Source organism: Cervus canadensis, chromosome 6, assembly GCF_019320065.1.
Source record: "Cervus canadensis isolate Bull #8, Minnesota chromosome 6, ASM1932006v1, whole genome shotgun sequence".
In the NCBI taxonomy this organism is placed as follows: Eukaryota; Metazoa; Chordata; class Mammalia; order Artiodactyla; family Cervidae; genus Cervus; species Cervus canadensis.
Genome location: NC_057391.1, coordinates 69,651,233 through 69,678,926, shown reverse-complemented (window position 1 = coordinate 69,678,926; position 27,694 = coordinate 69,651,233). Strand labels below are relative to the sequence as shown.

Here is a 27,694-nt window from a genome sequence, read left to right as displayed (position 1 = left end):
TTCTATTACACATTAAAAACCTGAAACATCAAGAGTGGAAATATTATTAAATTTTAAACATTGGGAGAAGGAAAGTGGAGTTAGTTTTCTACCTTTAATACAGAAAAATGGCTATTACACTTAATGTATTGATGTGGAGAGGGAAATAACTTTAAGATGTTAATATAGTTTTCTATAATTTAAATATGATTACCAAATAACATTCCTTTAGCTATAAGGATATATGTGTATCAGCTTCACTTTTAACATTTATCCTGCTGGCTTCTACCTAGAAATGTTTTCAGAATGCTCAAAAGCATTCCAATCAATTCCCACGATGAGAGAAGTTCTCTTAATGGACTTTAGTGCAATGCTAAAGAGAAATTAACTCCCTACCACTATCCTTTAATGAAATAATTACTACTTAATTTCAGGAAGCCTTCTACTACATTTCTCTGCTGCTATGATGCTACTCTACATTTTTAAAGAGACTTCTCCCTGTGACAAGAATGTGTGGAGGCAAGTTCTTTTAGGAACAGGTATTTGACTTCCAACAGGGAAGAGGATATGAGGGAGATGTGAGAATCAGAAGTCCATATAGTGAGCGTAGGGCAACTTATTTAGTAAAGCTAGGTTGCAGGACTCCTTCAGAACTATAGAGACAGAGTTTTCTAAATTGCTTTCCCTGATATTTAACATTATTACAAAAGTTTTGACAATGTTTTAAATTTCAAATTTAAGTTTTCTTTTTGCATGCAAAAGAAAAATCTATTTCTATCTTGAGAAATTATTTAAACATAATCTCAGATGTGAAAATGCACTTTGCATTTGTTATGGTGCAATGTCCTATGCAAAAAGTGAAGGCATTTAATATCACCACAATTCTTAATGTCTTTCATACTAATAAAAATAATTGCTGTAGGAAAGTGTAAAGAAGATAATTGCTTACAATCTTACTCTGCAGTTAGCCAGGATATATTTTATGGGAGATCTTTTGAAAAAGACAATGAGTGAAATAAAATGTGAATGTATTTCACATATTCAGTTTTTCTCCTACTTCTATCATATATGTATTTCAAATTGTTGTTGTTCAGTCACTAGGTCCTGTTTGACATTTTGCAACCCCATGGACTGCAGCATGCCAGGCTCCTCTGTCCTCCACTATCTCCCAGAGATTACTCAAACTCATGTCCACTGAGTCGATGATGCTGTCTAACCATCTGATCCTCTGCCGCCCCCTTCTCCTTTTGCCTTCAATCTTACCCAGCTTCAAGGTCTTTTCCAATGAGTCAGCTCTTTGCACCATGTGGCCAAAATATTGGGGCTTCAGCTTTATCATCAGTCCTTCCAATGTATATACAGAGTTGATTTCCATTAGGATTGACTGCTTTGATCTCCTTGCTGTCCAGGGATTCTCAAGAGTCTTCCCCAGCATCACAATTTGAAAGAATCAATTGTTCAGTGCTCAGCCTTTTTTATGGGCCAATTCTCACATCTGTACATGACTAATAGGAAAACCGTAGCTTTGGCTATAAGGACCTTTGTCAGTAAACTGATATTTTTTATTTTTAATACACTGTCTAGGTTTATCATAGCTTTCCTTCCAAGGAGCAAGAGTCTTTTAATTTCATGGATGCAGTCACCATCCTCAGTGATTTGGAGCCCTGGAAAATAAAATCTGTTACTGGTTCCACTTTTCCCCCTTCTATTTTCCATGATGTGATGGGACCAAATGCCATGATCTTAGTTTTTTGAATGTTTAATTTCAAGCCAGCTTTTTCACCCTCCTGTTTCACCCTCATCAAGAGACTATTTAGTTCCTTTTCACTTTCTGCCATTTGAGTGGTATTATCTGCATATCGGAGGTTGTTGATATTTTTCTCAGCAATCTTGATTCCAGTTTGTGTTTCATCCAGCCTGGCATTTTGTATGATGTACTCTAGATAGAATTTAAATAAGCAGGATAACAGTATACATAATATCATACTCCTTTCCCAATTTTTAACCAATCAATTGTTCCATGTCTGGTTTTAACTGTTTCTTCTTGACCTGCATACAGGTTCCTCAGGAGACAGGTAAAGTGGTCTGGTACTCCTATCTCTTAAAGAATTTTCCACAGTTGCTGTTTTTTTTTTTTTGTTTTTTGTTTTTTTGTAATCCACACAGTCAAAGGCTTTAGTGTAGTCAATGGAGCAGAAGTAGATGTTTTTCTGGAAATTCCTTGCTTTCTCCATAATCTAATGACTTTTGGCAATTTGATCTCTGGTTCCTCTGGTCCTTTAAATCCAGCATGTATATCTGGAACTTTTCAGTTCACTCACTGTTAAAACCTAGCTTGAAGAATTTTGAGCATAACCTTGCTAGCATATGAAATGAGTGCAAATGTATGGTAATTTGAATATTCTTTGGCATTGTCCTTCTTTGGGATTAGAAAGAAAACTGACCTTTTCCAGTCCTTTGACCACTGCTGAGTTTTCCAGTTTGCTGACATATTGAATACAGCACTTTAACAGCACCATCTTTTAGGATTTTAAACAACACAGCTGGAATTCTGTCACTTCCACTAGCTTTGTTCAGAGTAATACTTCCCAAGGTCCACTTAACTGCACATTCCAGGATGTCTAACTCTAGCTGAGTAACCACACTGTGAGGATTATCTCATTCATTAAGGCCTTTCCTGTATAGTTCTGTGTATTCTGGCCACCTCTTTTATCTCTTCTACTTCTTTTAGGTCCTTACTGTTTCTGCCCGTTATTATGTCCATTCTTGCATGAAATGTTCCCTTGATCTCTCCAGTTTTCTTGAAGCAATCTCTAGTCATTCCCATTCTATCATGTTCCTCTGTTTCTTGCATTGCTCATTAAAGAATGCCTTGTCTCTCCTTGCTAGTCTCGAGAACTCTGCATTCACTTGGGTACATCTTTCCCTTTGCCTTTTCCTTCTCTTCTTCCCTCAGCTATTTGTTAAACTCCCCAAATAACCACTTTGCCTTGTTTGCCTTTCTTTTTCTTTGGGATTGTTTTGGTCACTGCCTCCTGTACAATGTTAGGAACCTTCATCTATAATTCTTCAGGCACTCTGTCTACCATATCTAATCCATTGAATCTATTTGTCACCTCCACTGTATAAGCATAAGGAATTTGATTTATGTCATATCTGAATGGCCTAGTAGTTTTCCTTACTTTCTTCAATTTAAGCCTGAAGTTTGCATATTAAGGAGCTTATGCTCTGAGCCTCAGTCAGTTCCAGGTCTTATTTTTACTGACTGTACAGAGCTTCTCCATCTTTGGCTGCAAAGAACATAATCAATTTGATTTTGGTATTGACCATTTGGTGATGTTTATGTGTAGAGTCATCTCTTATGTTGTTCAAAGAGGGTATTTTCTATGACCAACATGTTGTCTTGACAAAACTCTGTTAGCTTTGTCCTGCTTCATTTTGTATTCCAGGGCCAAACTTGCCTGTTACTCCTGCTATCTCTTCACTTCCTATTTTTGCATTCCAGCACACTATGATGAAAAGAACTTTTTTTTTTCTTTTTCTGGTGTTAGTTCTAGAAGGTCTTTTAGGTCATTATAGAACCTTTCCACTTCAGCTTCTTTAGCATTAGTGGTTGGGGCATAGACTTGGGTTACTGTAATGCTGAATGGTTTGCCTTGGAAATGAACTGATATCATTCTGTCATTTTTGAAATTGCACCCAAATACTGCATTTTGTACTCTTTGATTGACTATAAGGGCTGCTCCATTTCTTCTCTAGGGATTCTAGGGATTGACTATAAGGGCTGCTCCATTTCTTCTTCTAGGGATTCTTGCCTACAGTTGTAGATATAACGGTCATCTGAGTTAAATTCAGTCATTTCCATCCATTTTATTTCAGCAATGTTGCTAATGTTCATTTAGTTCTTGATGTTCATTTTACTTCAAGATATTGATGCTTAATCTTGCCATCTCCTGCTTGACCATATCCAATATACCTTGATTCATGGGCCTAACATTCCAGGTTCCTATGTAATATTCTTCTTTACAGCATTGGACTTTACTTTCACCACCAGTCAAATCCACAACTGAGTGTCATTTCCACTTTGGCCTAGCCACCTTTTTCTTTCTGGAGCTATTAGTAATTGCCCTTTTCTCTTCCCCAGTAGCATACTGGACACCTGCTGACCTGGAGGACTCATCTTCTGGTATCATATCTTTTTGCTTTTCACATGGTCCATGGGGTTATCCAGATAAGAACACTGGAGTGGATTGTCATCTCTTCTTCCTGTGGACCATGTTTTGTCAGAAATTTTCACTATGGCCTATTCATCTTGTGTGGCCCTGCATGGCTCATAGTTTCATTGAGTTATGCGAGCCCCTTCCCCATGACCAAACTGTGATCCATGAAGAAGCATTTCAAATAGTATTATAAATAAAGAATTTTGGTACCTCTATGTCAAAACCAAAATAATTTTCATTCATAGTTACAAGCGATAGCTTATATAATTGATATTTACATTGTTTTTATTACTCTCTTTAAACTTTGTTGGTCATTTTATTTTCCATTTTCACTATGTGGATTTTTGTCTATTTGTGCTTATCTTCATATATGTGAAAGGAATATAGCTAGTCTTAATTCTACTAGTTGTTACCTGAAAACCCTGTAAATCCATGTGTCTTGAAAATAGCACAGTAAAAAATGAAGCAGCACACTCTTGTATAAAAATGTTTTCATTTATAGCAATCCAACTAAGTTACTGGATCTTTTTATTATTTTACTTTTTTATTAAAATATAATTGATGTATAGTATTTATTAGTTTCAGGTATACAACATAGTGATTCCATATTTTATAGATTATATGTTATTAAAACTTATAAAATATGACTATATTCTTTGTGTTGTACAATATATTCCTGTAGCTTATTTATTTTATACATAGTGGTTTGTACTTCTTAATCCTTTACCTCTATCTTGCTCCTCTGTCTTTTTTTCTCCCTGCCCCATAACCACTAGCTTATTCTCTGTATCTCTGAGTCTGTTTATGTTATAGTCATTTGCTGGTCTTAAATTTTAGAGTCCACATATAAGTGAAACGTAACAGTATTTGTCTTTGTCTGACTTATTTCACTAAGCATAGTACCTCCAATTCTATCCACATTTTTGCACCAACTTACATTCCCACCAACAGTGTGGAAATGTTATCTTTTCTCCACACCCTCACCAGCATTTGTATTTGTGGTCTTTCTCTTATATTTAAAATAATTTAAATGAAGGATATGCTTTACAATGTTGTGCTTGTTTTTGCTGTACAACAATAGCAATCAGCTATAAGTGTATATATACATATATATATATATCCCCTCTTTATTGAGTCTCCCTCCCATTCCCCCTCCCACCCATCTAGGTCATCACAGAGTGTGGTCTTTTTGAGGGTAGCCATTCTGACAGATATGAGGTGATAGTATTTGATTTTTATTTCTCTGATGATTAGTGATATTGATGTCTTTTCATGTGTTAATGGCCATCTATATGTCTTATTTGAAAATGTATCTATTCAGGTTTTCTGCCCATTTTTAATTGGGTTATATGGTTTTATTAATTTTTTTAGCTTATACATTTGGATATTAACCCCTTATCTATTATATCATTGGCAAACATTTTCTCTCTTTCCATGAGTTGTATTTTCATTTTATTGATGGTTTCCTTTGCTGTGCAATTTTTTTTTTAATTTATATATGTTCCACTTGTTATTTTTCCTTTTATTTCCTTTGCCTTAAGTAGATTAAAAAATATTATTACAGTTTATGTCAAAGACTATCCTGCCTATATTTTCTTCTAGGAGTTTTATAATTTCTGATCTTACATTTAGTTCTTTAGTTTGAGTTTATTTTTTACATGGTATGAAAAAATACTCTAATTTAATTATTTTACATGTAGTTTGCAATTACAATTTCAGTAATTGCATTATTCATCTCTGCTTATTCTTTATTTATTCTATGTTCTTAGTAATTGTATTAACTGTGTTAATTGTTTCTTGCATTTTCTCCATTCTATTTGCAAGTCTTCAGAACATCTTTATTATCATTACTCTGAATTATCTTTCAGGTAGATTGCTTATTTCCTCTTTGTTTATTTGGTCTTGTGAGTTTCTACCTTGTTCTTTCATTTGTGGTGTATTTCTTTGTATTTTCATTTTTTCTGACTTGCTCCACTGGAAGTCTCCTCTTCCCAGGATTTAGGGTTGTACTCCATCTGCTTTTTGGGTTTTGCCCTTGGAGGGAAAGGTTGGTTGAGTGGTTTGTGTTGACTTCTTGTTAGGGGTGACTTGTTCCTATATTCTCGTGGAAGGACGTAAGGTTTTTTAATTCTTTTTTTTTCCCCCTCTGATGGGCAGGGCTGTGTGAGGTGGTGTATTTTGGACTGTCTGTGGGACTCCTATCTGTTGATGATTGCTTTTGTGTTTCTGTCTTGCTTCTCGTTTGGGTAAAGTGTCCTGGAGTGGATCCTGTCAACAGCTGGGTGATAATAGGGTTTGTGTACAGGTGTCAAAGTTCTCAGTAATTAATAGCCCCTGGGGTTAGTTGTTCTCTGGCAGTCTAGGATCTTGGACTCAATGCTTCCACCATACTGGTTCAGGTACAATCCTTGGTCAGGATCAGGGCTCCAAAGTCACTTGTTATGGGATTAAAGGGGGTTAGAGCAAACACACCAAGACAAAAAGCAAAACATGACGTGAAATAAAAGATGAACCAGATGGATGGTAAATACAAGATCAAGCAGGTAATGAACAGAAATAATGGGACATGTACACACAGTTCCACACACATAGTTATAACTAAAGTGTTCTAAAGATAAGACTACAGGAGATTGCCTTGGTGAACAAGGGAAACCAAAAGTGAGTGATAGCAATCAATTAAAAGCAGAGCTAAATAATGCTCAATCTGGAAAACTGGGCCTGAGCAGAGTGCCAACTGGGGAATATAGCAAAGAGAGCACAACAATTTAACTTACATGGTGAAAAAGAAAGAGTGAAGGATAAAAGGGAGAGTAAAAAGGGGAAAAGAGAGAAGGGAGAGCAAAAAGAAAAAGAAGGTGTGGAAGAGAAGACTAAAAGAGAGATAGAAAAGAAAACATAGAAATACAAAGATAAATAGACGCAGGTGAAAAAGATTTATATACATGCAGGAATAGCTACAGCCAGTAAAGAACTATAAGAAAAGCAGTCTAATGTATCAAAAACAAACTCGGGGGGGGGAAAAAAAAAAACAGAAAAAAAGGGTGAAAAAAAATCTTAAAAAAAACATTTTTAAGAGGAAATTGCAGAGCAACACAAAAGGCTAATGTGAAAGCAGAAATATGTAGGAGGAATAAACAGCATGATTCAAAACAGAAAAAAAAAAAGTTCTCAAAATTATAGTTCTTCTTGGTTGTTGAGTCTGCCCCTGTGGATGGGGTTGGGTTAGTGTCCTGTGATGTTTTCCTGGTTGGGGGAGCTTGTGCCTGTGTTGTGGCTTATCAAACTGGATCTCCTCTCTCTGAAGGGCAACACAATGTCCAGTAGTAGGTTTTGAGGTATCATCAGCTGGATCATCGAAAAAGCAAGAGAGCTCCAGAAAAGCATCTATTTCTGCTTTATTGACTATGTCAAAGCCTTTAACTGTGTGGATCACAACAAACTGTGGAAAATTCTGAAAGAGATGGGAATACCAGACCACCTGACCTGCCTCTTGAGAAACCTGTATGCAGGTCAGGAAGCAACAGTTAGAATTGAACATGGACCAACAGACTGGTTCCAAATAGGAAAAGAAGTACATCAGGGCTGTATATTGTCACCCTGCTTATTTAACTTATATGCAGAGTACATCATGAGAAATGCTGGGTTGGAGGAAGCACAAGCTGGAATCAAGATTGCCAGGAAAAATATCAATAACCTGAGATATGTAGATGACACCACCCTTAGGGCAAAGAGTGAAGAGGAACTAAAAAGCCTCTTGATGAAAGTGAAAGAGGAGAGTGAAAAAGTTGGTTTAAAGCTCAACATTCAGAAAACTAAGATCATGGCATCCGGTCCCATCACTTCATGGCAAATAAATGGGGAAACAGTGGAAACAGTGTCAGACTTTATTTTTCTGGGCTCCAAAATCACTGCAGATGATTTTGCAGCCATGAAATTAAAAGACGCTAACTCCTTGCAAGGAAAGTTATGACCAACCTAGACAGCATATTAAAAAGCAGAGACATTACTTTGTCAACAAAGGTCCAACTAGTCAAGGCTATGGTTTTTCTAGTCGTCATGTATGGATGTGAGAGTTGGACTTTGAAGAAAGCTGAGCACTGAAGAATTGATGCTATTGAACTGTGGTGTTGGAGAAGACTCTTGAGAATCCCTTGGACTGCAAGGAGATCCAACCAGTCCATCCTAAAGGAAATCGGTCCTGAATATTCATTGAAGGACTGATGTTGAAGTTGAAACTCCATATTTTGGCCACCTGATGCGAAGAGCTGACTCATTTGAAAAGACCCTGATGCTGGGAAAGATTGAGGGAAGGAGGAGAAGGGGATGGCAGAGGATGAGATGGATGGATGGCATCACTGACTCGATGGACATGGGTTTGGGTGGACTCTGGGAGTTGGTGATGGACAGGGAGGCCTGGCGTGCTGTGATTCACGGGGTCGCAGAATCGGACATGACTGAGGGACTGAACTGAACTGATGGGTTCAGTGTATCTTTGGGCAGCCCTGACTTTTACGGTGTTAAACACATATACTTTCCAAAAAAAAAAAAACACATATACTTCCGCAGCCTCATCCAAGTGGCCCACTCAGCATATCTTCACTGCCGCCAGCCCCCTACTTGTCCCTGGAATCTTTGCCAACGCTTCTGTCCCCTGGTCCTGCCCTGCACTGCAGGCTGACACTTACCAGGTAGGGGCTTATGTGGATCTTTTCTTGTCTCCTGACCCTGCCCTCTTCATCGCGGAAGTCCACAGACTGTGTGCGCTTCCCTCAGCCCCTTGGTCTTGCCCTCTGCGTCGCGGTCCGTGTACACGTGTTTCAGCTCACCGGGCCGCCCTCTGCGCTGCAGGGCTTGTGCGGCCTCCTTTCCAGTCCCCAGGCCCGCCCTCTGCGCCGCAAGGTTTGAGTTACCTGTAGAGGTTTGTATGCTGTGCCTCTCTCATTATCCCGGCCTGCCCTCTGTGGAATGGGTTTTCTGTGGGTTTCTCTTGGTTCCCCATGCCTGCCATCTGGCCAGGGCCACAGTCCTTGAGCTGTTTATGGGCAGAGAAGTGCCTCTTTTTCTGTTTCTGCCCTCTAGGTCCCTGCTTTGCCCAGCTTTCTGAGATTCCACAGCTCCCCCTTGGGCCCACCTGTGAGGAATTCCCCAGTGCCCAGGAAATCTTCCTTCCTCACGACTCTCTCCCTCCCTTGGGCACAAGCTCCTGTCCAGAAGTTCTCCATCTCTTCCCTTTTTAAATCTCCATCCTCTCTCCTGCCTCATTCCAGGGAGCGTAGTCTGCCCCACTGGAGATCTGGGGTCTTCTTCTGTCACCTAGAGGGGGCTTTAAAGGAGTTGTTCCATTTCTTGATGAGTTTTTGATGTATTTGTGGGGAGGCTGGTGATATTCTGGTCTTACCTGCCCCCCACCATCTTCTTCTGTCTGTCTCCTACATTTACTTTTGTAACTAACATTTTATCAAATAGATGGTCTTAATTTTATGTTTAGTGTGTTTTATTTTTCATATCAATATTTCACAACACTTAAGTTCTTTTTATTTTTCTCTTAGTTGGCTTTGGTATATTTTCAAGCACTTTTTGAAATATTTTCTAATAATATCTTTCTGTTTGAACAAGAAAGATAATTGACATTATGCCAAGTGAAATAAGTCAGAGAAAGACAAACACTGTATGGTCTCACTTATATGTGAAATCTAATAAAGTCTAAGTTATTGAAACAAAGAAAAGAATGGTAGTTTCCAGGGTCTGGGGGTCGAGGGAAATGGGGAGTTGTTTGTGAAAAGTTACAGACTTTCAATTATGAGTAAATTCTAGGGATCTAGTGTATAGCATGGTGACTATAGTTAATATTTACTATATACTTGAAAGTTTCTTAGTAAGTAGATCTTTACAGTTCTCACCACACAAAAAAGAGATAATTATGTAAGATGATGGAGATGTTTCCTGACACTATTACAGTTATCATTTTGCAATATTTATGTGTTTCAAACCATCACATTGTACTTGTTAAACTTGTGTGATGTTATATGTCAATTATATCTCAGTAAAGCTGGAAAACATTTAATTGGGTATACAATCTTTGAAAGCATCTAGTACAGATATATGTATATATATAGCTTCCCCGGTGGCTCAGCAGTAAAGAATCCACCTTCAAAGCAGGAGACACAGGAGATGCAGGTTTGATCCCTGGGTCTGGAAGATCCCTGGAGGAGGGCATCTCCAGTATTGTTGCAGAGAGAATCCCATGGACAGAGGAGCCTGGCAGGCTACTGTCCAATGGGTCACAAAGAGTTGGACACAACTGAAGCGACTTAGGACACACACACACACATATATATATCTGTATATATTATTGCAAGTTTTATTTTGTTGTTTGAAGGTTATGCTTTTCAATGGCATAATTGTAATGGGGCTCTCAAAGTTCTGATGCAGACAAACATTAAGCGAGTTTTGCTGATCTCTGCAACTACCAGAAAATCCAGAGGAGAATTTTTGTCTAACATTGTTAAGAATAAAATCTCATATAATGAAATAAAGGGTGCTATTAAAATTAGAAGAAATAGAATGGGCTAACTTTTAATTTCAAGGGTTACACAAATGTGATAATTCTGTAACTCCAGAGTGTTTACATTTAGGCAACTATATGCAGTATAAATGAGCCAATGATTTAGGGGAGCTGATTCATCCATTTGAATGTGACAGATCCTGAACTTAATGGGATTTTCTTATTATGTCAATGGTATAATGAGAAAATCCACATACAAACAAGAAATCATAATTGGAGATAGATTAACATGTATTATAAATAATTACCCCTAGGAATTAGGGGATTGTCATGTAAATATTAGGGAGATGTCTGTGTAATGGAGGAAAGATGAAACCACAAGGAGGTCTGACATCCATTTTTTTAGTCTTTGAATTGTGAAAGTGCTTCTGTTCTGTTGGAGCAAAGGTCTTGCCTTGAACTTTGTCTCAAGGGGCATCCTTGGACTTACCCATGATCCAGTAAAGGAAAGGCTAAACTCTCACATAGCAACCTTCCAGTCTCTGCTCCAGCATTAGAGCCTGCATCTATTTTGACTGATACCAGTGCCTTTGTTCAAAATCATTCTGTACAAAGGAGAGGACCTGGGTTGTTAATCAGAGGAATTAAATTTGTTAAGCTCTTGGGCAGGTCCATGTGACATGATCATAAAGTAGGCACTAGTGCATTTGCATTTTCTTTTCTCTTCTCCCTAGTAAACCATGGCTCTAAGGGGTGAAACACTTTAAGCACCAGGAAATGATAGAGCTAATTTTCCCATTTGGAGTGGCTTTTTAAAATTGGATAGAATTGCTAGGCATTGAACTGAAAACCCAGATCGCTGTGCTTGCCACTGTTGTCACCAAGGAAAACAGAGACTACCTAAAAGGTGTGAAATAAGCACAAGTGGGAGTCAACAAGGATGATCTTTTTTTTCTTTCCCAGTAGGACAAATCAGCAGGAACATGCCATGTGCTAGTTACAGGAATAGCTGATGATTTTATTTTTCTCCTAACATCTTTTACATATTTAGATGACATATGCTGTTACTTCTCCTGGTGAGAGCCTTTTCACAAAGTTTATTCAAGGTGAAGTTTCCTAGTTTAAATACTAACTCCTACTTCTGTTGGAAATCTGTTCTAAGATCATTGTAATAAAGTTGTATGCCAGTCTAAGAGATTTTGGAAAGCAGCCAGGAAGAAAGCAATGCAAGTTACTGAAAAAGATACAGCTTAATGATTTTTTTAAAGTTTTTTTTCCTGAGATATAAATTGCAACAGAAACATATCAGAGCAAGAAAATCACTTCAATACCTTAAAATAAAGCTTTCTCACTAAACTACCAGTCTGTGGTAGAAATGAAATGAGCACCATAATTTCTTCAACAGAAACATATGTTAAGCACTTACTTGACTCTGGGAGTATAGAGAAAATGACAGTATTTCATATCTAATGCAAACTGGATAAAGTAAATATAGGTCTGTTGTTGGGGAATCTATTGGAGAGATTAATAAGCTGGCAAATTACATTTTTCCCACTTGTATAGAATTTAAATTGGGAGGATATAAATGAAGTTCTAGTTAGCTGCTTAAATCTTTATACCTGGTATAACTGTATACCAGGGATATCTTGGTCTCATGTGTACACATGCCTGACTCCACAGATGCACCTGTAGCCAGCTCTAGCAATATCTATAGTCAGATTGAGAAGCATGGGGTCAATTTTTATTATCAGTATCAAAAAGTGAATTTTGAATTTAACATCTAAGTGGAAGAGTCAAGTCTATAGTTAGATTTCAGATCCAGTTGAAAAGACAACATCACCCAAAATGAATTTCCTAGATTGCTATTCATTCTTACCAAGGATAAGAAAATCATTGCAGGGGAAATGAGACTCAAAGTTTGCCAGATGACCTAATCAAAACATTCCTTTCACCCTCAATGCACTTTTTTACCAGTACCAGTAAAAAGAAAACATTACACAAGTGTGGAGAAGTAATAAAGAACCCCTGAGATGTCCCCTTGGGCCAAGTTCTAATATTACTCCAGAATTCAACTATTGGGATGACATTGCTAAGTGATTTACCTCTTAGATTTTTTTCCTTATTAGCTTAAGATTCCTTTATTGAAATGCCATGAAATTTCTAAAGTGTCCTCTTTTTTTGACTTGTAAAAATGCCTGTTCATAGTCAAACTTCACCATATCTAATTTATAACAGATTTATATTTATTTTACATTCTAGTCTCTGCTGGATTCAGAGTCACAGATTCGAAAGTGAGCAACACAGTCCTCCTTCAGTTTCTGTGACCATACTGTAGGCAAGAAAATTCAGGCCAGTATTAACAACAGAGGTTTAACAAGAACCACACCTCCTGTGTGTATTAAGTCTTTTTTAATTGCATTATGATAAATTTCACTTAATCTTCACATCAATTTTACGAAATGAGTATCGTTAATATCGGGCATCTGTGGTGGCTCAGGTGTAAAGAATCTGCCAGTGCAGGAGATGCAGGTTCAATCCCTCGGTCAGAAAGGTCCCCTGGAGAAGGAAGTAGCAATACTGATTTCAGTATTCTTGCCTGGGAAATCCCATGGACAGAGGAGCCTGGTGACCTATAGTCCATGGGATTGAAAAAGAGTGGGGCATGATTTATTGACCAAACAATAACAACAACCTGCTTAATATCACCCTCATTTTGCTTCAAGGACACTCTGCTGGTAAGGGAAGAAAAATCTGGAATTAAAACATGACTAGTCTTGCCTGCAAAATCCCATGGACAGAGGAGCCTGGTAGGCTGTAGTCCATGGGGTCGCGAGGAGTCGGACACGACTGAGTGACTGCACTTTCACTTTTCACATTCATGCATTGGAGAAGGAAATGGCAACCCACTCCACTATTCCTGCCTGGAGAATCCCAGGGACGGGGGAGCCTGGTGGGCTGCCGTCTATGGGGTCGCAGAGTCAGACACGACTGAAGCGACTTAGCAGCAGCAGCAGCAGTCTAATCCCAGGGCTCGCTTTTGACCTTGCTGTTCTACTGCATTGGTAGAGCACAACTCTCTCTTTCTGCATCTCATAGCACTACTACAGAAATAAAGCACTTATGAGTCTTTTGAGGGTGCTCCCCTCTATTCTTCTATGCAAATGCAAGGCTTCCATTTTGAAATAAATATTTGGAGTGACTCTTGCTTGTGTCTTTTCTCTTCCCACTCTGTCCCTCAAACCTACAAAAATGTTTAAATCATCCTGGTCCTAAAAGATATCATTCAATCTTCTTCCTCTCCTTCAGTGCTAGCTCCCCCGGCTGTTTGCTCTTCCCCACCTGGGTTCTCACAAGGCAAGTCACAGTGACATGCATCCCATTTTGCATCACCTACTTCTTCTTCACCCTTTGACAGTTAGGCTTCTGCTTTCTCCAGTTTATGGGAAGTGCTCTGTGGAGCGTGACTAATGATCTTCAAATAAAATGGCTTTTCTCACTCCTTATACTTCCTGAACTTTTCTACAACATAATTTAATTTCCACCATTTATCTTGAAATTCTCTTTTGGAGATGCTGTATTATCATGCTTCTCCTGTCTAAGGCAAGAATTGACAAACTGTGACCCACAGGACAAATTTGGCTTTCTGCTTGTTATTTGTTGTTGTTCAATCACTAAGTTGTGTCTAACTCTTTGTGACCCCATGGACTGCAGCACGCCAAACTTCCCTGTCCTTCACTTTCTCCCAGATTTGCTCAAATTCTTGTCCATTGAGTCAATGATGCCATCCAACCATCTCATCCAAAGCCCCTTCCTCTTTTTGCCCCCAATCTTTCCCAACATCAGGGTCTTTTCCAATAAGTCAGCTCTTTGCATCAGGTGGCCTAAGTACTGGAACTTCAGCATCAGTCCTTCCAATGACTATTCAGGTTTTTTTCCTTTAGGATTGACTGGTTGATCTCCCTGCTGCCCGAGGGACTCTCAAGAGTCTTCTCCAGCATCACAGTTTAAAAGCATCAAAGTCTCCTGCATTGTAGGCAGATTCTTTACTCTCTGAGCAACCATGGAAGCCCACTCTTGTTATTTAAGTAAATGTTTATTGGAACATAGCCATGTGTATTTAGTGTCTGTGGCTGATTTCACACTACAATGGCAGACAGTAGTTGTAACAGAAGGCTTCATGAATAACACAGCCAAGAATATTTCCTAAAATATTTCTGGTCACTTGCAGAACAAATTTGCTGGCCCCTGCTATAAATGATCATTTTAGATTTTTCTATATCCTTTCTGTGCTATAAATGTCTACATACCTCAAAAGACCATTTCTGGATCTTTTCTTTTTTCTACACCATGTCCCACAGAGATAGAATTCCTTTTCCTAATTCTATCCCAACTTGTCTGCAGTCACTATCCAAATATCCCTGTAGTCCCTGGTACTCCTTGAAGCTCCACACCTGCACCACATTTTTATCTGCCTTAAGGACACTACCACATAAGTGTTTTACTAACACCTGACACTGGAATATGTACATAACCTTTCCCATGAGGAAGGTCACCTTCTGATTTACTAAAGTCAAGTCCACCAGTGTTTGTTAATGATGCCACCAGCCATTTGTTTGTACCATAATGTGTATGGTTTACAAAACACATTCACGTTTTTATTTAAGTCCTCCCCATCATTCAGGCTTTTTCACTCTGCCCTTGTCTCTTCTAGATTCTCACATTCACTAAATTCCTCTGCCTCATTCTTGCACTCACCCTTTCCTTTTAGTCCCATTGCCTTATTCAACCCCTTAAAACCTTTTCCTAAAAAATGGCAGCTTCTGTCTCCCTCCACAGTGCTTGACTCAACATCTCTGAATTCATAATTTTATTAAGTGCAGTTGTGATTGGATCTTTTCCCTGATTGGTAAGCTTCAGTTTCTATTGCTTGTCAAATGGTGTATCTCATTCAAGAGCCTGCCATTCATTTGTACTCAACTAACCTTTCCAGCTTCATCTCTATTGCTCTAAGTGCACTTTATATTCCCGCTCAACTAGACTGTCCCATCTCCCCAGAACACACCCACTTCTCCACATCTTCCCAGTCTGCTTCTTCTGTCTAAAAAGTCATCCTCTTATCTGGTCAGATCCAGTTATTTTAAGGCCCTTTTTGAACATAATGTACTCTATTGAAGTTTTGCCAAACTCTCCAAATAAATGAGATCCACTCTTGCTTTGAACACCTACAGATCTGGGATTACTTTTTTGTTTCACCTTCACATTTTCTTTTCCTATTCAGTATACATTTGTGTATTTATTTCCCTTACGACACTCAAGGTCCTGCGGTTGGGGACTGGGTCTCAACTATCAAGAAGCTCCATTTTAACCTATATACAAATATAGATAATTCCAAAGGAAGTCACCTTAAATTTTTTCTGTAGCAAGATTCAAAGGTAAAAATAAATAAAGTATAAATTCAAATGCATTTGGAGAACAAGTACTGTTGAAAAAATAAAGTTCTTTCACTTTCCATTTCAATTTTCCTTATCTGTACAGAATGTATAAGTTTACATAATAAAGCCATGTTCTCAAAATGGCCTCACATGATTAGCAATGTTAATATACCAGAAACATGGTCAAATGTCCAGAGCTTGAGACTTAGGGGTCCCACAGTTGGATGTGAAGAAGGCAGATACTACCCACACACTGTGTTTCACCGTGGTGCTCTCTTTTTAATGTTATGTAAATGTCGGTGTTTTCTCAGTTAGATTTTTCTCATGCTTTCATTCTGCTATTGTCATTAGGTCTACTTACGCTTATGAAAGCTGAAAATATAAACATCAGCTAAAAAGCCATTTGTCTAGTAGATCTGTCTCACCAAATTGGATAAACATAAAATTTTATGCCTTTATATTTCCAGTTGATTACTAAAGCCCTTACCTAACCTCAATGAGAAAAGATCACTCTGGAAGACTGAGTTGTACAAAAGCATTTAGGACAAGGTAGTAGAAGAAACAGGTGCTCTAATCAGTCTCTTTACAACTGTCATTACTTCTCATGCCGTGTGGTTCCACTGTAGAATCCTGGTCTATTATAACCAACTCAGCCGCTGTGCCCCTAATGGTTCGGGCCTCTATAGATTTCATTCATATACAACTCAGGCTGAGGCACTATTTCCCAAAGTTCAGCAATATCTCTTGGTATCTGAATTGTAAGAGGCTTTTGAATCTGAACCATATTATATGACTGTATTGTATGTGAACTAGCTATCCCTCCAACACATTCAAGTTGCCATTCAGGTCTCCTTTTGAAGGGGAAGGTAGAGTAAGGTTATGTTGAAGTTACCAAGAAATGTAGGCCACACCTGGAGAAGGGAGGCGAAGTTAGGTGAAGTTTAGGATGGAGGTCCACTGTGAGGGCTCTATGTATAGTGGATATTGTTGCTGTTCAGTCACTCAGTCCTGTCTGACTCTTTGCCACCCCATGGACTGCAGCATGCCAGGCCTCCCTGTCCTTCACCATCTTCCAGAGCTTGCTCAAACTCATGCCCATTGAGCTGGTGATACCATCCAAACATCTCATCCTCTGTTGTCCCATTCTCCTCCTGCCTTCAATCTTGCCCAGCATCAGAGTCTTTTCTAATGAGTCAGCTCTTCATATCAGGTGCCCAAAGTATTGGAACTTCAGCTTCAGCATCAGTCCTTCCAATGAATATTCAGGATTGATTTCCTTCAGCATTGACTGGTTTGAGCTTGCAGTCCAAGGGACTCTCAAGAGTCTTCTCCAATGCCACAGTTCAAAAGCGTCAATTTTTCAGCCCTCAGCCTTCTTAATGGTCCAACTCTCACATGAATACGTGATTACTGGAAAAACCATAGCTTTGACTATACAGACCTTTGTTGGATAAATAATGTCTCTGCTTTTGAATATGCTATCTAGGTTGGTCATAGCTTTTTTTCCAAGGAGCAAGTGTCTTTTAATTTCATGGTGGCAGTCACCATCTGCAGTGATTTTGGAACCCAAGAAAATGAAGTCTCTCACTGTTTCCATTGTTTCCCCCATCTATTTGTCATGAAGTGATTATTGGCTACTTTATTAAACTGGGGTCAATTGGATCTATGGGGACCCACTTCCACTTAGAACCATTCATAGACAGTTGCCTATCATTAGTCCTTTCATATTAATCTCATACTTGGTACTCTCATCTCTCGCAATTGATGTGAAATATTAAAGTGCTTTGTGGATAAACTGCATCTACTACAGATGAAATTCCATAATAAAGATTTATTACGTTTCAGGTGCTATGCAAAATTTTTTATATGTGTGGTCTTATTTAATCCTTCACACTACCCTATAGTAGTAAAAGCACTGAAAAGTACTGAAAGCTGAGTACCGAAGAATTGATGCTTTTGAACTGTGGTGTTGGAAAAGACTCTTGAAAGTACCATGGACTGCAAAGAGATCAAACCAGTCAATTCTAAAGGAAATCAACCCTGAATATTCATTGGAAGGACTTATGCTGAAGCTGAAACTCCAATACTTTGGCCACCTGATGCAAAAAACTGCTTCATTAGAAAAGACCCTGATACTGGGCAAGATTGAAGGCAGGAGGAGAATGGGATGACAGAGGATGAGATAGTTCGATGGCATCACTGACTCAGTGGACGAATTTGAGCAAGCTCTGGGAGCTGGTGATCGACAGGGAAGCCTGGCGTGCTACAAAGTCCATGGGGTCGCAAAGAGTCAGACATGACTGAGCAACTGAACTGAACTGACTATGCTATACGTTAGAACTTTTCTCCATTTATAGAGTTTATGGAGATTTCTCCATTACAGTTTTATGGAGACTGGTGATATTTGCTGACTCACCCAAGGTCAAGGTACAAAGTTATTCCTAGTAGTCTGTAGACAGAGATGAACCAAACTCTGCCTCAGTTTAGGGTTTTGTTTTTGTTTTTTTTTTTAATCTTCAATTTGTCTTGCATTTTGGACAGAGCACTGCAGTTCAAAAGTGAGAAGGACTTGTGACCTCCCTTCCAGGCATCATGCTGGGATGGTAACTTCATTAATATAAGCATTCAGAGACTGCCTTTAAGCAGTTCTCATTAGGGACCTAATTAAGCATTTGATCAGTCCTTGTAGCTGACAGTGGTATCCCTTATTCAATAGTGTAATCGATGGTGGCTGGATGCAGATGAATCAGCCTTCCTCAATGCTCCTACAAACTTCTGCAAGCTCGTTAGTGTCAGGTTTGGTGGGCTAAATAATGTCTTATCCTCCACCACAATGCCACAGAGAGGAAATGAGCATCAAGGAAATATGCCCTTCATAAGAGCTTTGTAGGGCAGGATGACAACCAGAGTCACTCTCACAACAGCGTAGAGGAGCACAGCCCATGGCAGGACAGGCACATTAAACACTAGGATGTGGTGGAAGAATGACTTCCAAAGCCAGGAAATAATAAATTTCAGAATAAATTTGTAGGGTGGCAATTAGAAGAGGTCACACTGTACTTGTCAAGTTAGGAAGAACAGAGGTATTATAAGGGTGAAGAGGTAGAAAAGAAGATATCAATAGAAGGAAAGCCTTTGGTATGCATCAGGGTTTAGTCTTGTTTTTAAATCCAATAAACTTTCTTATTTTTAATACTTAAGTACTAGAAGAAATGGCAGGGATATGAGTAGAATAAGGGTGGTTTGTAAAAAGGCTGAAGAAAAAAATAATTTGAAGCAGAACTCTATGGCAAATGAGCAGGTTTTACTAATAATATCAGATTGCTGGCTGGGCTGTTTCCAGTGTACATGAATCTTTCACTCTTGACCCTCACAGCTGATCTGTCAGATAAAGAAAGCAGAGAATCTTAGGCATGTTCTGAATGTAAAATGAAAAAATGGAGAGACTGGAGCTGAATAAGAGTAAGGGTGACTTGATACTTCTTAAGACACTGAGGCTCATTAACTCATTTTTTTCCAAATATCTCTGGCATTTCATTTTCTGTTGCTATTAATGGAGTCCATGTCTCCTCACCAGTGCATATCCGCACAAATAATTGGGAACCTAAACAGAATCAAGAAAGAGAAAGTTGAAGTCTGTGATCAAAGGTGAAAGCAAAGATTAGCTGGGCTGAAGTTTAAATACTCAAACCCCAAACTCAAAATAAAATGCTCAATGTAGTCTCTTCCATACTGGAGTGAAATAGTAGAATGAAATGTCAGCTTGGCTAAAATTTGTTTAATAAAAAAATGTCATTAACTAGTTTATAAAAAATGTTTTTCAGCATTCTTATAAAGGCGTTACAGAGAATTTTAACTCTTGAGGTTGCTTTATGTGTAAGTACAATCTAAAGATTATTAAATAGTCTTTCTTTTTTTTAAACCAGGGCATTCTATTGTCCTTTGTATTTGGAAAAATATCCATTAAAGGGGAACAGCAAGATTCATTTACAAACTGCTGATAGATTATGATAATAAGTAGAGTTGGCACAGGATCCCAACACAGTCCCAGAGCTGACCTGGGCTCCTCAGGACTCCGCATAGGGAGCCAGGATTACAGTTGCTCACAGGCTTATCTGCCGTGTACTTTCCTCCCCTGAAGTTTAGTATGCCCTGTGTCCTAAAGGCTTCTATAGGGAGTAATTCCCAAGTGATTTTAATTACATTAAAGGAAAATGCTAGAATTTGATAGGAATCTTCTATTCTCAAAATTATCTTGAAGTTTTCAAAAGCAAGAAGGACAATTGAGAACTAAAGAGAGAATGAAGGAGGAACTGGAGGGAGTGATTGAATGGTGGGATTTAGAGCTAAGTCCTGGCCATGTAATTGGGCTGCAATCTGCCTAAGAAACTCTTAACATGAAAACATCTGCCATGCCTTTGGGTAAATGACATCTTTTTTCACTGTTATTGTTGAACTCAAGGCAAGGAAAATAACAAGTGGATGAAAGTCTGACTGTTGCTACATTTCTGGTAGTGCTTATCAAGTTTTTCCTGTTTTCACATATTTAAAGGGAATTCATACAAGCAATTTCCAAAGCAGGAGCAATTCAACTTGACAGAACCCGTAAAAATCTCTGCCTCATCAGGGAATTTATTCTTTTTTCCTACAGAGAGCATTACTATTTTCGACTCATGTGTGTGTTTTAGTATTTTAATCCTGATCCTGATTCTGCTGGGCAGGTCCTGAGTCCAGGTCTCTGCTCTGTTTTGTGTGCTGAATATGTTTGGCACTTGCTGGTGTTATTAATGTTAACAATAAACATGATGGACATACGTTTGGACAGAGACTGTCTGTCAGTTTCTACTCAGAATCATCCAATTAATGAGCTATAGAACTGAAATGCAAGATGGTGGGAGTGACAGAGGATGTAAGCATGACTGAGGGGAGGCTAGAGTCCTACCTGAGATGGTCCTTGCACAGGCAAGGGTACTAGAGCAGCCTGGGACTTCACCATGTAGAGTTGGAAATGCCATGGTGTTTTTATTTCAAATTGGAAAATTTTACATCTGCAAGTTCAAAAGTGGCCTGGTTCATTTTTTTCTAATCAATTGGCATCATCTTAAAAATGACAAAAGTGGAAAGGGAGTTTCATCAGTAAGAGTAAGATCTCAGCCACCTTTTAGATTAGTGTCTGTGGCAACAGCACATGATTTTTGTCATGTTAGTTCAAAACGCCAACTGGATGTGATGCGATCAGAGCTGTTTTAGTTGGGTGTCTCACTGTTCTGGTTGGAGGTTGCATGGCAGTCTTCCAAGAGCTATCTGATAATTAAAGCATCTCTATTCTTATTTTTTTATAGTGTGAATTTCCATTAACAAGAGAAAAAGAACTGTCCATGTAGAACTGTCCATGGTCCTGACAAAGTTACTTATACAGAAAGTGCTCAACGAAGTTTCCTCACCCCGCCAAGTATTAGGTTATAACTCAAAGTATAAAATATACATGAGTATATTTTGTATATTGTATGAGTATATTACAGAGAATAGACAACATTCCCCTGCAGAAGAATTATAAATAATTTATAATTATTTTGCCCTCAAGGATATGGATCATAATAATTCCTTGCTCATTAGGTATGACCCTGCATAGTGACTGCTTTCCAAAGAAAAAAAGGAAAAGAAGAACTTTGCAGTGGAGAAACCTGATAAATACTATCTTAGCCACATGATCAAGGTTAACATCAACAGTAAATGTCATGCAGATAGTATGTTCCCTTGATATGACATCATGAGAATGTCAATATAGCACTGGCATCTTCCTTCCAAAAACTCTCAACCCGAGTCTAATCATGAAGAAAACATCAGACAAATGCCACATGTGGGAAGTTACACAAAATACCAGTATTCTTTGAAACTGTCACAGTCGTCAAAAATAAATTCTGACAGTGGAGAGGAGCCTAAGGAAACATGATGACTAAATGTAATATGGTATCCTGCATGGGATCCTGAAGTAGAAAAAGAAAATTAGGTAAAATCTAAGGATGTCTGAATAAGGTATGGATTTAAGTTAATACAAATCTATTAATATTGGTTCATTAATTATTAAATGTGCCATATGACTATAAGATGATAATATTAGGAAAAATTTGATATGAGAACTCTTGTACTATCTTCAAATTTTTTTTATTAATCTAAAACTTCCAAAATGAAAAGTCTATTAAAAATCAAAACTTAGAAAAAAGTAAAATGAAAGGTGATATCTTACTCTTCAAGTATTTAATTATCCCTTCTTTCATAGCACTACACTAAAAAGAAATATAGGAAAATTAAGACCTTATACATAATGCTGTGAATTTGAATTTTTGTAACCTTTTTAAATTAAAAATAATAGTGATATATAGTATAGTGTATACTGATGAAAGAAATTAAAGTAGGAGAAGAACCTACCATGAAGCCAAAGTCGCCTGCCCCCATGGAATCCTGCTTTTTAGGAGGATTAATTTCAACTTTTATTCTTGAGTTTATCACAATGTCTGGGATTTTACATATTGACTCTTGCTTTGACAGATCAGGAAAACATTCACTTTGACTTCTCAACTCTTTTCATTTCTTCCTACCTATACATTTTTATTGCTATTTTTAGTCCTTCATCATTCACCTTTGTGACTTGGGGTAGTGTACATATATATTTCTTGCTTTTTAATGTGTCATTCACTTAGTTAATGACATTCTTAGCACTGTTTCTTTTTTTCAACTCTCCTCTCTTTTTCCACTTCTCATCATTTAATTGGAATATTATTTTATCAATCTTTTAAATTATACAATAATACAGGACCTCTGTTATTTTTAATTTCAGAATGTTATTTAAATTTAAAATCCTGTAGATGATATGGAGTTCCCTTTGATACAACCTTGATCTGTCTCCAAACCTGATATCTTTTCTGCTTTCACAAAAATAACCCTTAGCAGTTTGATGTGTCACTTTCCAGATACTTTTGTATGCATTACTATGCCTATATATTTATATTCTATTTGAAAATATAAAATAGTGTTTTGAGTGTTTTTCATTTTCCTCCAGTTCTATAGCTTGTTTTTGTATCATTCTGAGACTTTTATTTTTACAATAAATAGTGTGTTTTTGATACCTAACTTATTAAATGTGGAAGTATTTCAAGTTTTCCCCTACTACAGTGAATATTCCACAGTATACTTACATAGTGCTATTCTCAACCAGTAAATGTTTAGGTCACTTTAAATTTCTTTGTTATTACAAAAATACTGCAATGAGTATTTCAATATAGGTGTTGAGACGTTCACTTTGATTTCTCAACATGAACTTTGACTTCTCAGCTCTTCTCATTTCTTCCTACCTATGTATTGTACACATATGTACATGGTTTTCTCTGTTAGATATGAAAGATGGTATAACTGAAGCTTGGGGTAAGGATAAGCATTTATTAAATTATCCACAGATATTGCCAAAGTTGATTTGTTCCTACTTCGTTAAGAATTTTTTGTCTAAGTTCACATTCTTTTTTTTTTTTTTTATTGTAATCTCATTGTGAGGTTTTGCTATCTGGGTTATACTTGCCTCACAGAAAATGTCAGGAAGCATTTCCTTCTCCTGTATTTTATTAAAGAGTTTGCATAAGATAGATATTCTTTATCCCTTAAATATTTGATATAATATATCATTGAAACCACCTAGAAGGAAAGTTTTCCTTTTGGGGAGGTTTCTGATAATGAATTAAATTTGTTTAATAGATTTAAAGTTGTTCACATTTTCTGTGATTCTAGGGGCTGTTTTGATAAGTTGTGCTTTTTGAAAAATTTGTCCATTTCACATTTCATTTATGTTACTGGAGTTACTATGAAAAACTTACTCATCAATCCCTACTTATCCTTTACTGTCTGTAAGACCTCCAGTGACATTCCCTATCAGCAATTTTTCTTTTTTTTTTTTTTAATATCTCAATAGTCTTGTCAAGAATTTATCAACTTCTATTAACCTTTCAAAGAATCAGTTTTGGTTTTGTCAACTTTCTCTATTGCTTACTTTCTATTTTATTGATTTCTGCTCTTAACAATGTTTTTTTTTTCCATCTACATGTTTCCATTAAGTTGATTCATCATTTTAGCTTCTTAAGATAGAAATTTTGATCTATGATTTTAAGCTTTTCTTTTTTATAATATTATTATTTAAATTTATAAAGTATTTTGGAGGCACTAATTTGACCTCGAAGGCCAGTGGGATTTGATCACAGAACTTCCACAGGATTGGGGAAATAGACTCTTGGGGGCACAACAAAATCTTGCGGGCACCAGGACACAGGAGAAAGGAGCAGTGACCCCACAAGAGACTGAGCCAGACATGCCAGTGAGTGTCCAGGAGTCTCTGGCAGAGGTGTGGGTCAACAGCGGCCTGCCGTGGGGTCAGGGCACTGACTAAAACAGTCCTGGGAGCCCTGGTGTGCTTTGAAGCCCTTTTGAAGGAGGATGGCAGAAAGTGAAGAAGAACTAAAGAGCTTCTTGATGAAAGTGAAAGAGGAGGCTGAAAAAGTTGGCTTAAAGCTCAACATTCAGAAAACTAAGATCATGACTTCTAGTCCCATCACTTCATGGCAAATAGATGGGGAAACGGTGGCTGACTTTATTTTTCTGGGCTCCAAAATCACTGCAGATGGTGACTGCAGCCATCAAATTAAAAGACGCTTACTCCTTGGAAGGAAAGTTATGACCAACCTAGACAGCATATTAAAAAGCAGAGAAATTACTTTGTCAACAAAGGTCCATCTAGTCAAGGGCTATGGTTTTTCTAGTCGTCATATATGGATGTGAGAGTTGGACTATAAAGAAAGCTGAGCGCTGAAGAATTGATGCTTTTGAACTGTGATATTGGAAAAGACTCTTGAGAGTCCCTTGGACTGCAAGGAAATCCAACCAGTCAATCCTAAAGGAGATCAGTCCTGGGTGTTCATTGGAAGGACTGATGTTGAAGTTGAAACTCCAATCTTTGGCCACCTGATGCAAAGAGCTGACTCATTTGAAAAGACCATGATACTGGGAAAGATTGGGGGCAGGAGGAGAAGGGAATGACAGAGGATGAGATGGTTGGATGGCATCACCAACTCGATGGACATGAGTTTGGGAAAATCTCCGGGAGTTGGTGATGGACAGGGAGGCCAGGCGTGCTGCAGTTCATGGGGTCACAAAGAGTCGAACATGACTGACTGACTGAACTGAACTGAACTGAACTGAACCATTACTAGCATTACTCTTACCATAGTTTGGCCTCAGACCACATTACAGGGAGGGAACACAGCTGCACCCATCAGCAGAAACCTGGATTAAAGATTTACTGAGTATGGCCTTGCCCACCAGAGCAAGACCCAATTTTCCCCACAGCCAGTCCCTTCCATCAGGAAGTTTGCACAAGCCTCTTATCCTCATCCAGCAGATGGCAGACAGAATGAAAACCACAACACAGAAAACTAATCAAGTTTTTCACATGGATCACAATCTTGTCTAACTCAATGAAACTACGAGCCATGTGGAATAGGGCCACCCACGATGGATGGGTCACAGAGGAGAGTTTTGACAAAATGTGGCACACTGGAGAACAGAATGGCAAATCTCTTCAGCATTCTTCCCTTGAGAATCCCATGAACAAATGAAAAGGCAAGATGACACTGAAAGATCAACTCTGCACATTGGCAGGTGCCCAATATGCTACTGGAGAAGAGCAGAGAAATATCTCTCAAAGGATTGGGAGGCTAAGCTGAAGCATAAAAAGCACCCCATTGTGGATGTGTCTGTCAGTGAAAGTAAGGTCTGATGCTGTAAAGAACAATATTGCATAGGAACCTGGAACGTTAGGTCCAAGAATCAAGGTAAATTGAAAGTGGTAAAAACTGAAGATAGCAAAAGTGAACATTGACATTTTAGGAATCAGTGAACCAAAATGGAGCAGAATGGGCAAATTTTAGTCAGATGACCATTATATCTACTGCTGTGGCAAGAATCCCTTAGAAGAAGTGGATTAGCCCTCACAGTCAACAAGAGTCCAGAATGCAGTACTTGAGTGCATCTCAAAAACCACAGAATGATCTCTGTTCATTTCCAAGACAAACTATTCAGTATCACAGTAATCCAAATCTATGTCCCAAACACTGATGCCAAAGAAGCTGAAGTTAAACGGTTCTATGAAGACCTACAAGACTTCCTAGAACTAACACCAGAAAAAGATTCTCTTTTCATCATAAGGGACTGGAATGCAAAAGTAGGAAGTCAAGAGATACCTGGAGTAGCATGCAAGTTTGGCCTTGGAGTACAAAATGAAACAGGGCAAAGGCTAACAGAGTTCTGGCAAGAGAATGCAGTGGTCAAAGCAAACATGCTCTTCTAACAACACAAGAGATGACTCTACACATGGACATCACCAGATGGTCAATACCAAAATCAGATTGATTATATTCTTTGCAACCAAATATGCAGAAGCTCTAAACAGTTAACAAAGCCAAGACCAGGAACTGATTGTAGCTCACTCCTTATTGCAAAATTCAGACATAAATTGAAGAAAGTAGGGGAAAGTACTAGGCCATTCAGGTCACATTCAGGTGTGACCTAAACCAAATACTTATGATTATACAGACATAAATTGAAGAAAGTAGGGGAAAGTACTAGGCCATTCAGGTCACATTCAGGTGTGACCTAAACCAAATACTTATGATTATACAGTGGAAGTGACAAATAGATTCAAGGGATTAAATCTGATAGACAGAGTGCCTGAATAACTATGGATGGAGGGTTGTAACACTGTACAGGAGGCAGTGATCAAAACCATCCATAAGAAATACAAAAAGGCAGAATGGCTGTCTGAGGAGGCCTTACAAATAGCTGAGGAAAAAAGCGAAGCAAAAGGCAACGAAGAAAAGGAAAGATATAACCATCTAAAAACAGAGTTCCAAACCATAGCAGGGAGAGATAATCTTCCTAAATGATCAATGCAAAGAAATGGAGGAAAATAATAGAATGGGAAAGACTAGAGTACTCTTCAAGAAAGTTAGAGACACCGAGGGAACATTGCATGCAAAGATGGGCTCAATAAAGGATAGAAGTGGCATGGACCTAACAGAAGCAAAAGATATTAAGAAGAGATGACAAGAATACACAGAAGAACTATACAAAAAAGATCTTCATGACCCAGATAACCATGATGGTGTGATCACTAACCAAGAGGCAGACATCCTGGAGTGTGAAGTCAAGTGGGCCTTAGAAAGCATCACTAAAAACAAAGCTAATAGAGGTGATGGAATTCCAGTTGAGCTATTTCCAATCCTAAAATATGATGCTGTGAAAGTGCTGCACTCAATATGCCAGCAAATTTGGAAAACTCGGCAGTGGCCAACAGGACTGGAAAAGGTCAGTTTTCATTCAAATCCTAAAGCAAGACAATGCCAAAGAATGTTTAAACTACTGCACAATTGCACTCATCTCACATACTAGCAAAGTAATGCTCAAAATTCTCCATGCAAGGTTTCAATAGTAAGTGAACTGAGAACTTCCAGATGTTCAAG

The 27,694-nt window shown here is 38.2% G+C and overlaps 1 long non-coding RNA gene across 1 annotated transcript in view; it reads right to left on the bottom strand.

Annotated features, from left to right (window-relative positions):
• The window catches only part of LOC122444152, a 125,960-nt gene that overhangs the window by 10,158 nt on the left and 88,108 nt on the right, over nucleotides 1-27,694 (bottom strand). The gene's annotated exons all lie outside the window — the stretch shown is intronic.